Here is a 13,570-nt window from a genome sequence, read left to right as displayed (position 1 = left end):
TAAACTTTGAACATTTATAATACTGGCTACTGTAACACACACACAGAGAAGAGTTCTGTAAAGAAAGCATAAGGAAAGAAACAAGTGAAACAAGATAAAGTTTTAAGCTACACAATTTATTTTTTTAAAGATTTATTTATTTTTCTTGGAAAGGCAGATATACAGAGAGGAGAAGAGACAGAGAGAAAGATCTTCCATCTGCCGGTTCACTCCCCAAGTGACTGCAACGGCTGTCCTCGACTGCTTTCCCAGGCCACAGGCAGGGAGCTCGATGGGAAGTAGGGCCGTCAGGATTAGAACCAGTGCCCATATGGGATCCCGGTGCGTTCAAGGTCAAGACTTTAGCCGCTAGGCCATGGCACCGGGCCCTAGGCTGCAACCATCACTATTAGACAAGAGAGGGCTGTTCTAGCAGTTCTAGCATGTTTAAGCACTGAGAGCTGCTACTAAACCATCACTACTGCTATTGCCATTATTAGCACTGATAGCACTGCCACTCCCAGTCGTGAATATTGGCGAAAGATTTAATATGTGGAAGGCATTTGTCACAAGTTTATTACATATTATCACCTCAGTTAAGCAACAGAAAAATTTTAGAAGGCAAGTACTTTACAGTTCTGGGTGGTATTAGAGAAAGTTCTTTTAGTCATACTGAAAAGACCCTTGGGGAGTAGAAACATGTTGGTATTTTTGTGGAACTACATTTGATCCTCCCTGAATGTAAAATTGGGATCTAGTTTTTGACTCTTGTGGGCAGATGAAGCAAATAGTAAATTAGACATAAGTTTTCTCAGCATCTATGGAAAATTATGACTGGAAAGTGGCCCCTTTGGGAAAAGAAATGGGTGGACTGCAAACAAAATCATGTCCCATACTTCTAGAGAGAAGTTTCACTTTTAGAAAAACAATGCTCCTTGATTAAAATTGACTTCATTTTGACATCAGAAATAGCATTGTATGCAAAATTGTATCCTGCTAATGTTCTTACTATGATTGCATTGTCTTAGGAAGGAATTAAATATTTTACTGATACAAATGTGTATTTTCTTTGTAGTGAATATCTTAGAAAATTGCAAACCTGGCTTTAAAGGTGACAGGAGCACATGATAGTATTTCCACAGTATCTTCTTAGGTTCCCAGGTTATTTTGCTTGATGCTAGGTATTCTCAGGTATTCCACTTCTCATTGTTCTAATAACACACATGTTTGACTCACTCCTAAAAAGTGTGCCAGGGCTTTTAAATGCAAGCCTCTCTGGCACAATCAGGACTGCAATGTACTTCAGCCATGGTGCCATACCATCACTGATCTATTTCTATAGTTCTAAGACATGTCATTGAATTAGTAACTTACAGATTTATCAAGAAAAAGCTTTACAGAACCTTGGCTTTAAAAATGTGTTATATTGAAGTATAACAAACCAAATACACATGCGCACATTCTAAGTCTACATCAGGATAGATTTTCCATAAAGCAAATACATCCAGGAAGCCAGCATACAGCTCAATAAATGTAACTGCAGGGCCCGGCATGGTAGCCTAGTGGCTAAAGTCCTTGCCTTGTCTGTACCAGAATCACACATGGGCACCAGTTTGTGTCCTGGCTGCTCCACTTCCCATCCTCCTCCCTGCCTCTAGCTTCGAAAAGCAGTTGAGGACAGCCCAGTCTTGGGACCATGTACCCTCGGATACCCAGAAGAAGTTCCTGGCTCCTGGCTTCAGATTAACTCCATTCCCACCAATTGCTGCCATTTGGGAAGTGAACCTAAATCTTTCTTTCTGTATCTTCCCTCTGTATATCTGCCTTTCCAGGAAAAAGGAAGGAAGGAAGGAAAGAAGGAAAGAAGGAAGGAAAGAAGGAAGGAAGGAGGAAGGAAGGAAAGGAGGGAGGGAGGAAGGAAAGAAAGAAAGAGAGGAGAAAGAAAGAAAGGAAGGAAGTGAAAGAGAGAGAGAGAGAGAGAGAGAGACAGAGAGAGAGAGAGAGAGAGAGAGAGAGAGAGAGAAAGGAAGGAAAGAAAGAAACAGAACTTCCGCCCCATGCAGAAGCCTCTGTAATAATCCTCCAGGTCTCCAAGCCACAAGAATTGAACTTCCAGCTCTCAACATGGTTTCATGTTTGTCTGTTTTTGAACTTTGTATATACTCTGAACTCTTGTGTCAGGCTTCTCACTATTATATTTCTGTTATTAATCCATGCATTATTGTACATTGTTGTAGTTCAGAATATTAGATTTTCAAAAGGTTAAAATTAGAGTCAAGGAAAAATGAGGCTTTTATATAGGATCATTTCTCCATTTAACCAGAAAAAAAATCCATGCCATCCCCCCTCCCATCTTCGATCAGTAGCTTTTCCTACTTGACCCACTGAAACACTACAATTATCTGATGTATAATATTTCTGTAGCTGAGGAAAGACACACTTGAGACTAGAGTCCTACCTTTTGTTCTTCTAGAATCAGAAAGCAAGAAAAAGAGTCAATATCGGCCTTCAACAGAGTCTCTGATTTTGTTTTATTCTATTTCTGAGGGTTACTGAAAGAGGAAATGTGTGCACTTTTCCCCAAAATGTCAACAACCTTCTTGTTACAGATGGCAATGTAGTTTCTCTGGCTGCATTGCAAGCACTGTGCTGCTGTGGCAATCTAAACCCCTTTGAGGGCATCAGAAAACATCTGTTTTCCACCAGTGACCCATTTTTACTTGTGGATCTGTGAGCTGAAATGTCCCAGGGATCGGGGCTAGAGAATCACATCCAACCAGAGCCTGGTGTAGTGATTTCACAGCTGCAGATGCGCAAGAGTACAAATGGCTCCAGCTAAGACTGGCATTAATCTAATCTCAAAATGCTTTCTTTGGGTTGGCCTATTTACAAAACCATCACCATTCCAAGATTTGCTTCTAGCCAATTGGCTCCACTTAGTGATAAACCATGTCCCCTTTTGGGGGATCTGTTACACCTGAAATTCAGAAGTCACGCTGCTCTGAAGACCCTCATTTTGGAAGGTTCTAAGCCTATCTGCAGCTTAACAAATATGCACAGGGGATTTGGGCGGCTTTTTCAACCAGGTATAAGCTTTATTTTGGAAATAAGTGTAGGAGTTTTCATAAATGTTTGCTTGTCCCTTGGTATAAACAAGTGAAAAATGATTGCTCTTTGAAGTCAAGTGATATTTTGATGTTGATTTTCACTCTGACTTGTAAGAAACAGACAGACCTTCGCAGTACAAAAGAGGTTGCATTTACATACTGCTTCCAGCAAATTCTTGAGGATAAGAAATCACCACGAGAATATAAAATATGCAGACCATACACCTATCATAGGCACTGCAATGAAATTGACTGTTCAGCAATCCATAGAGAAGTAGAATATGCATAAAGCATTTCAAAGAGAAGTCTTTGGTCATGCCTCCCAACAGCCAGATGAAGCGGCCTGCCTGACACTTCCCATATACATTCTACTCAGGTGTCATTTTGAATACTTCTTTCTCCATCTAAAGTTTTTGTGCTCTCTTTCCTGGAGTTCACATTCCTTCTTATAATTTCAGAACTAATTCACACTCTACATACTCTCTCTGAATGGTTCCATTATTAATCTCTTTTTCAATAATTAGAACTAATATACAATGGCAGTGATGGAAGCTTCCACTTTTGAACTTCTTTTGTGTCCCAGCAACTTGTATGTTACCACAATAATAATCCTCACAGTTCCTTGTATATGAAGGAAAACTGAAGCCATGAAAGTTCTGTAATTTGCCTTAGTTCATAAATTAATATACAGCAGAACAAAGCTCTGCCTAGCTTAAAAGCCATATCCTTCTATGACGCTGCACTGACTCTAAGTAAAGTATGTCTAAATACAGAGGTAAGGTTTCTAGTTGTTCCTTGCAAACATCAAGTAGATTTCTGTCTTTTGCCTTATTAAACATAATACTTTTTTCAAAGAAAAAAATTTATAAACCACACATAATATTGCATGAACCAAAAAATTCGATGTTATACCAAGAATATGTCATTTAGGCAGATGTATCATATTTTCTATCAATTCTTAATCATGTAGGAACTTGTTTGATAAGTATCTCAGCATTATGGCATTCATCTTCATTAGTCCTTCACCTTGCTCCTTCTTGTTATGTGTTTCCATGCAAGAATATGTTGGTGGATCCGTTTCCACATTCAGCCATTTCCATTTTTACTTGAGCTTTATGTTCTTTTGTGAAATAGCCTGTTGAACTTTGTTACCCCGCTCTATCTCCCTGTACTTCATTTGTAGTATTGTTCTCCTTTTACAACTTTGCCTTCACTGTCATGCACATTTTTCTAAGCCCTTTTCTCCAGGAGAAAAGTGGTGATGCCTTGATTGCTGCTTCCACTGCTGTTGACTCCTCCAGTGTGTCTTCCCACATTCCTCTTGTTTTTAAATGCTTCATGCTTGGCACTGGTGCGGCTAGAGCTGCCCAGCCACTAGGTTTCCTCTGGTGACCACTTTCCCCACACCTTTTTCAACCCATTAAGGGACCTCAGGGAGTAACACTAAAAGCCTTCACTTGCAGTGTGGAGTGGTTCTAGGGCTCACCTTTTAACCAGCTCACCAAACAATAGAATTTTCTATTTCTCTTCTCTCCAGAAATCAAGCTGTTTTAGGGAGAAAGAACACATTTCCTGACCAAAGAACTTTCCTGACTATTCTCTCCAAACATGAAATGAACCAAGACTTTAATCTGTGCTCAAATTTCCTTACATTAAAATTTTAATTTCTGTAGCCCAAATTTGATTGAAATATGTCAATGTGTCACATGTGTGCACATGTAATGTTTAATTTTTAAAGTTTTACTACGAAATAATGTGAATCATGGAAAGTTATGGTCAATGAAGAATTTACTAAGTTAGCCCAAATTTCAGGTGAATTAAAAATTTTTTTCTCCTTTACTGAATTTTTGCAACATTGCAAAGAAGCTACTCTATAAATATTGAACTGAAGATTCCATTTTTGGAAATACATGATCTACCAGCAACTGTAGGACCAACCCATTTTAGAGAAACAATATCTGAATGAAAAGTTTGTATTTTGAAGTACTTGAAAAATAAAATTGCAATATGATAAACAGAATTAAAGCACAAATCTAAGAAAATGAAATAATAATTTTGACCTCTGCAGATTATTCAAGCATTTTTCTTTAGAATAACTCACACGAAAAACATTTAGTGGAGGTAATAACAGATCTTGCCCTTTGCATCTTGGTTAAGTGTAGATGTAATTATTGTAAACGGAAAGACCTTCCATGTTTCAGATAATTTAAAACAATTTTGAGGCTCAATGAACAATGTGAATAACTCTAACAAGGGAATATTATTTTGAATACAATAAAGAACTCAGTGAATTTTCAATGGCTTTTGACTAAACATTATTTTTGATGATTAGTGGAGCATGAATCAGGCATGGAAGAGAAAAAAAGAATATTACTTAGTTCATCCAAAATATCATGTACCTTGGATATATATTGCCTCCCATCACTTTAAAGAAGAGAAGCTATTATTTGGAAAATCCTCATGCTTAAAAACTGACAATCCACTTGTTAGGATGACCAATGTTATTACTGACAAAACAACTCCTGAAAACAACTTTCAGGCTCACACTGAGAAGAAAATGATGCAGAATCTTGGAAGTGGCTGCCTCATCCTTACATATGTTAGCTGAGCGACAGTCGGGAGTGGAGGAGATTGTGTTTTTCTCCAGTTGGAAACAGTACATGTTTTAAAACAGTGATTTGACAATCTACATCTTATCATGCGAATAGCAAGTGTTTAGTGCTAGGTTTTGTCTAATTTGACTTTTCTCAACTACGCTGCATTACACCTGAGCCATTTGAATTGAAGCTGGGAAAGAGGAAATCAGTTGGTTTCCTCAATTAATTTTGCAACTGCATTGCTTCCCAAGGAAAACAAATGCTCTTGCAACTTATCTAAATAAGGGCCAGTCAACATCATACATTATGCTTGGCACTGCATGCTGAGAAAAATAGAACTTATAAATCTTAACAAATACAAAAAAGTCCCTATCAACCAGTTGTCTGATAGTTTCAAAGGAATGTTTTTTAGATATTCAAAAGCTCCATGACATATTCAAAGGCATTTGATGGAATGTTTCATTGCATCGCTGAAGAGTGGATGCCACCTCTGCTGTTTCAACTCTGGGCTCTGTAAGTTGTCATGTTTCCTTCATTAAAAACTGTGCTTTATTTTCAAAAACAAGTGTTTAGAACAAAATTCTTTAAAATTCCCTGAGCTGAGAAAATTACCATTTTAAAAACAAACACTGGGAGGATTTGCTAGAATAAAGCAAAATTTTAACTACCTGGAAGGATGTAATTAAAATGTTGAATACAGTTAATAATAAAAACTCCTGCATTTGTAAAACTCAGATGCTGTTTGGACATAACTCCACCTCCAAAGGAAAGCCAGCTCTGTATCTGATAAAAGAGGAAAGCCTTAAATACCTTTTCTTGGTGAAATTACTTCAATCCTCAAAGATTGTCTTTCTTTTCCTACACATTAAAAAACAAAACTAGCGTGTTGCCAATGCTTTCAGTTCCTTTATTATAAATGAATTTTTAATTATCAGAAAATACTTTATAGTACAATTTGCTTAAAGATATACTTATGTCACTTTACTACACAGATTACATTCATATCCTCATTAATTTTACAAAATAAGGAAGCCATATGTAATGTACTGGAGGGAAAAAAAACCCAAACTTTAAATAAACCAAATAGCCTCTATTCCAAAAGCATAACTTTGTGTGTGCGTGTGTGCATCTGTTTAGAAAACTCATCAAAAGTGATATATTTCCCTTTGTCTTAAACCTTGCTCAGTTGGTATAAATGTCTATATTCGTATTGTACAATAGCATCATAAAATGACACTACTACTGCTTTCTAATATGACCTTATCTTTGTAAAACTCTAAAAGATTTCCAAGGCTGCAACAGCTTAAGCTGAGCTGATTCAAAGCCGGGAGCCAGGATCTTACATCAGGATCCCACATGATAGCACGAACTCAAATGCCTGAGTCAACCTCCACTGCCCTCTCAGGCCACAAGCAGGGAGCTGGGTTGGAAGTGGCGCAGCTGGGACATGAACCAGTACCCTCTGGGATGCCAGCACTTCAGACAGAGGATTAACTTGTACACCACCGCAGCAGTGGCTGCATTGATTTTCAAATGTCACTTCTTATCTGAAATAATTTCATAATTAATATATTAAAAATATTATTAGGTACCAAATATTAAAATTAAATGTGAAAATTATCTAATTGTAAAGGCCTGCATGTGTCCATAAAAAATGATGAACAAAAAGTTGAGCAAATTCTCAAGGAAGGTCTAACGGCTTTAATCCAACCCTATTAGCACTGGCTATTGCAGGATTTGGGGAGTAAGCCAACAGATGGATGAGTTCTCTGTTTCTTGGCTTCTCTCTCTCTTTCTCTCTCTCTCTCTCTCTCTCACACACACACACACATTCTCTTGATGTGACTAATCTTTAAAATAAAAGTTTTAAATGGATTTAAATATATAAATATAAACTAGTTCATATATATATATATGTATAATTGAAATGTACTTTTTTCCTACTTAAAATGACAAATGCTGTCTGGATAGTTTATATTAAATAAAAAAGCATCAATAAAAGATGTGAAGCTGTGCAAATTTACTCATCATCCTCAAAGGAACTCCACTTCCATCCAGCTCCCTGCTTGTAGCCTGGGAAAGCCACCAACTTTCAAAGACGCAAATAGAGGATGGCCCAAAGCCTTGGACCCTGCACCTCCATCAGAGACCGAGAAGAAGCTCCTGGCTACTGGCTTTGGATTGGCTCAGCTCTGGTTATTGCGACCACTTGTGGAGTGAATCAATGGATGGAGGATCTTTCACTCTGTATCTCCTCTTGTCTATAAATCTGCCATTAAATAAAGATAAATAAATCTTTTAAAAATATTCTTCACTAGGTGTGAATTTACCAAAATGGTCACTTACACCTAATAAATATTTCCTTTTCTGAAGCCAGGGGTCACAACTATGAAAATAACATTGAATAGAATTGGAACAACTGTAGATCTGCATAAATGAGGAAAATGGAATAAAAAATCAGAATAATTGGCAGAGATAGCAAAATAAAAGTCCTTCTGTACTCCGTTATGTAGAAAATGTAGTGTAAGGTGAAAATACGGCAGAATTTTTTCTTGAAGGTGAGACAAAAATTTTCAAAATTATTGTAATTCAGTTGAATTTATGAAAAACATTAATCCACTGAAATAGCCAGCTTTAGTCCTATTTTTCAAGTCATTTTAATTAGTGGGATTTTAACATTCGTGCTTGCAAAAGTAGTCAAATATTTTCTGCTAGCATATTATACTCTTTTTAAAAATAATAAATCAGGCCTGGTGAGGTAGCCTACTGGTTAAAGTCCTTTCCTTGCGTGTACCAGGATCCCATATGGGCACCAGCTCATATCCAGGTTGCTCCACTTCCCATCCAGGCCTCTGCTTGTAGACCAGGAAAGCAGTTGAGGACAGCCCAAAGCCTTGGGACCCTTGTGGGAGGCCCAGGAAAAGCTCCTGGTTCCTGGCTTCATTTCAGCTCAGCCCTGGCCATTGTGGCTATTTGAGGTGTGAACTAGTGGACGGAAGAACTTTCTCTCTGCCTTTCCTTTTCTCTGTAGATCTGCCTTTCCAATAAAATAAATAAATCTCAATAATAATAATAATAGTAATAAAAAATCAGTTCTATCGTGAGTGTTGTCATGGGTATTTCTCTGGTTATCCCTCTACATAATGTGTTTCCAGTACCATGTATCCCTGGACATCTTTGCATCGCAACACTGTGATGGCTCACTGCCTCGTGTTTGTACTCAGCTAGAACACAAAGTATTAATTCAGAAGAAGCAATTCGATCTCTGTCTCTTTTTTAACCATCAATACTGTGAAGACTGCCGCAGCGATCATCTGAACTTGTTTGAGACTCGAGTCTATGTGGATGATGCTTTAGAACCCAATGAAAGGCCCAGTATGGGTCAATGCAGTGCTATTCCTTCAGAGATTGAGCTTCAAATATTGGAGCAAAATATGTGATAGAAATAAACCAGATCTGGGGTGAATAAAATAGAGATGGGTACATATCAGTCATTATTCTTGCGGAAGAAACGTTGCCAGTAGCTGAGCCTTTCTTGGAGTAGTACACACACACACACACACACACACACACACACACAATAGTGGTGCTTGGTGCTGACCAGAAACGTTGGATGATATCATGAGCACCCTAAAGAAAGCCAGCACTCCTACTGACACCAAAAACAGTGATAAAGTGAGGAACATTATTAACTGCCAAAACAAAAACCCAGCGGTAGTTTTTAGTGCTACCTTGGATACTGTCAGGACAGTGCAATGAGAAGAGAAGGACTGGAAAGAGATATTCAAGGGTGGTAAAGATACCTGGAGGCATTAACAGAGACTTGTGTGTTTTTTATGTATAGTCATTATTAACAAGGTGAGCCATCCACAAATACAATGCTATATCAAGAATGCTTGGGTTTTGGCATTGTACTTCTCTGTGGAACACAAGAAAGGAGAAAGCCGGAATGACACTGTAGTAACACACAGGGAAAACTTCACCTGAGCCATCAGCTGGAAAGGGTACATCCAGCAGCTCCGTGAGCACTTTCTCCAACCGACACTAATGTGGTCATCTCAGCAAAGGACTTCTCGCATGTAGCTGAGCATCACTTCACGTGTGCCAACATTTAAACCATCAGAGAATCAGAAGAGATAATAATCACACTGCGACAGGTAGTAGGACCCACATAGTTACGGACCAGAGGAACTGAAAAGGTAGTGCAGGAACACAAGCTGGCCTGTTTGGAAATCCAGACAGCTTTAGCTGGATGCTCTACATTCATCCCTGAGTGAAAGGACTTCAAAGCCTCCATCTTCTCAGAGTAGCCACTGAAGGTTTTCTGAAAGATGGCACAGTCAGCATGCCAAGCTGTCTGCACCCTCAACTGGTGCCAGCGTAGTGACTCTAAGATGGCTATGGCTCATGCTATGGCAGAAAAATTCAAAGCAGCAACTGTTAGGGCACGATGTTGAGACCAGGCTATTGCTTAGGTCCTGCAGGTCATCCCAGATGCCTTAACCCAAGACTGTGAGACTAGCATCACCGATGTACTCAACACCACTTAGGCAAAGCACACTGTGAGGTCTGGAGCACTACTGGTGAGACAGGCACTTTGGAAGACTTGAAAGAAGTGGGTTTATAGGAGCCATTGGCTGTGAAACTGCCAAAATAACAGCGCGTCTGGGATAGCAAGTCTGTCCCTATGGATTAATGATCTCACCAAAAAAGGGGAGAGAGGTAATGACTACACCCAGAGAGGTGGGTTCCTAATGCTGACCGGGAGCAGGCAGGGAGCAGGGCAAACTCACCACACAGACCTTTAATGAGCCAGAGTGCCAGAATAGTATACTGAGCTATGAAAGCTATTAAGAAAATCTCCATACGTGTAGAGGCATTCAATTATACCTTTCCTTTGGTATTAGTCTGTGCCATTAAGACGAGGAGACATTAGGCTTCTGCTTCACTATAGCATATTAGATTTAAGTATTGCAGTGAAAGACCTGAGGTCTAACACATTTTACACAATCCATAAATCCTGCTGGAACAGTAACAGAGCAGTACATTAGGGAACTATAAATGAATGATCTTATACCTTTTGAAATAATCCAGTGAGAAATGTATGAAACTTATATAGGTCTATCCTTAACGGGAAACTCAGCAGACACAAAAATTCTTGAAGTTCTGTTGTCCCTGTGTGTAATATTGCCACTAAAGACTGAGAAAGACACACTAAATTGCATTATCTGTGTTAGATCACTGGTGTAGCAGTAAGTATACGGAAGCCATCATATTCACAGAGTACCATGGGGGTACTGAAGCAGTTACTGGATCTCTGCAGTATGGGGTTGTGTTTTGCTTTAAGCACAGAGCTGTTTTGTAAGCAGAAATCAGGTTCTTATCTTAAGAACTTCTACACATCCTGAGTCTCCAAATCTCGTGTAACGTGGTATTAATAGTTTGTGTTATGTGATTTTTCAATCTAATTTCAATGAATTAATTTTTAAAAGTATACTTAATTGCATAACTACTTTCAGTCTATTGTGATGGGGTTTCAGTGGCTCAAATAAGTCTTTTTTTCTTTTCCTTTGAAGTGATGCTAAAGGCAAACATACATTTATAGAAGCAATTTTAAATATTCCTGTTTTTAGTACACAAATGTACAGGGTGTTTTTTATCCCATTAGTCAGGCTGAACATAATTTCTATAAAATAAATACTTTTTTCAACAGATATGCAGAGAAAAATTATAGCCCAGATTTGTTATGTGCATCTGGGTAACCTATATAAAACAAAAAAACACGAACACATCTGCATGACTAAATTCACTAAAGACTTATTCTGTATTAATGTGGTATTCTTTTTCTTCCTTTGAGAATTTGACCAGAATTTTTTCTTCTTACTCAAATTGAACAGCAAATTGTATGGGAATGACTTTAGGCATAATTCTAAAGACAGCACACAGCATTTTTCTTTTAGTTCTGTAGCACTGTGTGTGTGTGTGTGTGTGTGTGTGTGTGTGTTCACAATGCCTGTGAACATATTAGAAAGCCATCAGAGGGAAAACAATCTGATTAAATTTTCAGTAACTGCCCGCCCTTTATTTTTAATCATTTTTACGCTCCTTTAGTTGATTTGCAAAAGAAATACTGTGGTCAAAATTATAATGAGATGGAAATTTCCAGGAAGAAGGTGAAAATACACAGAGGTAAGTTTTCTGAAGCACCTGAAATCTCATGAAAATAATTTTTCTTTGCCCTTGGGCATTTTTGAAGCATTCACCACTGTAATACTAAATCTGATCTATAAGATAAATGCATCTCAGTACATTGCTATTTATTGCTGAGTGTCTCATAAAAGATATTAGCAAATCTTTTCCAGACACCTAAAATGCATTTAAAATTATTGAATAATTGCAGTTTTTGAAATAGATATAGGTATTTGCAGAGTAGCCTAGAACTTTGATCCAAACCTTATTTTGCAGTTAAAGAGGCAGATTTCTCAGCTACACACTCAGAGTAATAGTTAATAATACTGAATCATTGAAACATAGATTCTAAGATAAATACAACAATTATAAATTAATTCTTTTATTCTCTTTCATAACTTCAGGACATATAGAAAATTTCCACCAATTTGATCTGATAAAATATTAATAATGATTCTGGTGCAGTGGGTCAAGCCTCTGCCTGCCATGCCAGCATCCCATACAGGTGCCTGTTTCAGTCCCGGCTGCTCCACTTCTGATCTAGCTGCCTGCTAATGGCTCGGGAAAGCAGTGGAAGATGGTCCAAGTATTTGAGACTCTGTCACCGACATGGGAGACCCAGAAGTTTTTGGCTTCTGGATTTGGAACAGGTCAGCTTGGCCATTAATGAGCATCTGGTGAGACAACCAGCAGATGGAATATTATTATTCATTCTCTCTATGTGTCTCTCTCTTTCTCTCCATTGTAACTCTGCCTTTCAAATAAAAATAAGTAAATCTTTTCTTTAAAATCATCAATAACAAAATATTTAAGAAGGGAGATGCTAAGTCTGTTTAAATATTTTATGCTGATTTTAAAAGATGCTTAAACCCAAGAAGAGTTGCTACTTGATGTAGGTCAAATAGAAATGACAGGTCTGGACTGTTTACTCATTATGCATGGCTCAATCATACACGATTCTGTATATTTGAGATGCATCAATGAATAAACATGTAAGAATCTGGTATCATGGGATATGTATTCTAACAGAGGGAGATGGATAATAAAAAGATACAAAGTAAATTTATAAATTATATTTCATTATTTATAAATATAAATGATTCATGTTAAAAGTCATGAGGACAATAGAAAAGAAAAGTGCAAGCATAAAATTCAGGAGTCCTGCAGAAGATGAGCTTTTTAAATCATAAACATGATAATGAGTGCAGATATTACTGAAGTGAAGAGTAGGAGCTAAGGAGTTAATCCTGATGCTATCTGAAGACCAACAGCTACTGGCAGTAAAATACCAACTCAGAAAATCCCAGGCTGGAGTAGGACTGGAGTGTTGGTGACCAAGAACCCAGAATGTGTAGAATAGATCAAAGGAGGGAAGGGAGAGTCTGAGCTGGGGTCTGAGAGATTTGTGAGGTTCAACACGGCCCTACAGGTCATGCATGACCTTCCCAGAGTGATATGGAAACCCTTTTGAAGGCTTGAAACAGGGGAGTGACAAGATACAAATTTCATTTCAACAGCATCCTTCTGGTTGGTATATTGAGAAAAGCCAGGAGAGGAACAAGGGAAGAGGCATGGAGTCATGCAAGAAAATCTTTATGTAGTCCAGGTCAAAGATGACAGCAACTTGATCTAAGGAGACAGCTCTGCAGATGTTGAGATGTAGATGTTTGAAACGGGCAGAGATGAACTGAATGTTAA

General features: G+C 38.1%; 1 pseudogene; it reads left to right on the top strand.

Moving 5' to 3' along the window:
* Nucleotides 1–8,826: 8,826 nt before the first annotated feature.
* The window catches only part of LOC101524690 (peroxiredoxin-1-like), a 31,503-nt pseudogene continuing 26,759 nt past the window's right edge, over nt 8,827–13,570 (top strand).

This window comes from Ochotona princeps, chromosome 18 (genome assembly GCF_030435755.1).
Source record: "Ochotona princeps isolate mOchPri1 chromosome 18, mOchPri1.hap1, whole genome shotgun sequence".
Classification (NCBI taxonomy): Eukaryota; Metazoa; Chordata; class Mammalia; order Lagomorpha; family Ochotonidae; genus Ochotona; species Ochotona princeps.
This window is presented reverse-complemented; position numbering and strand designations above follow the sequence as displayed.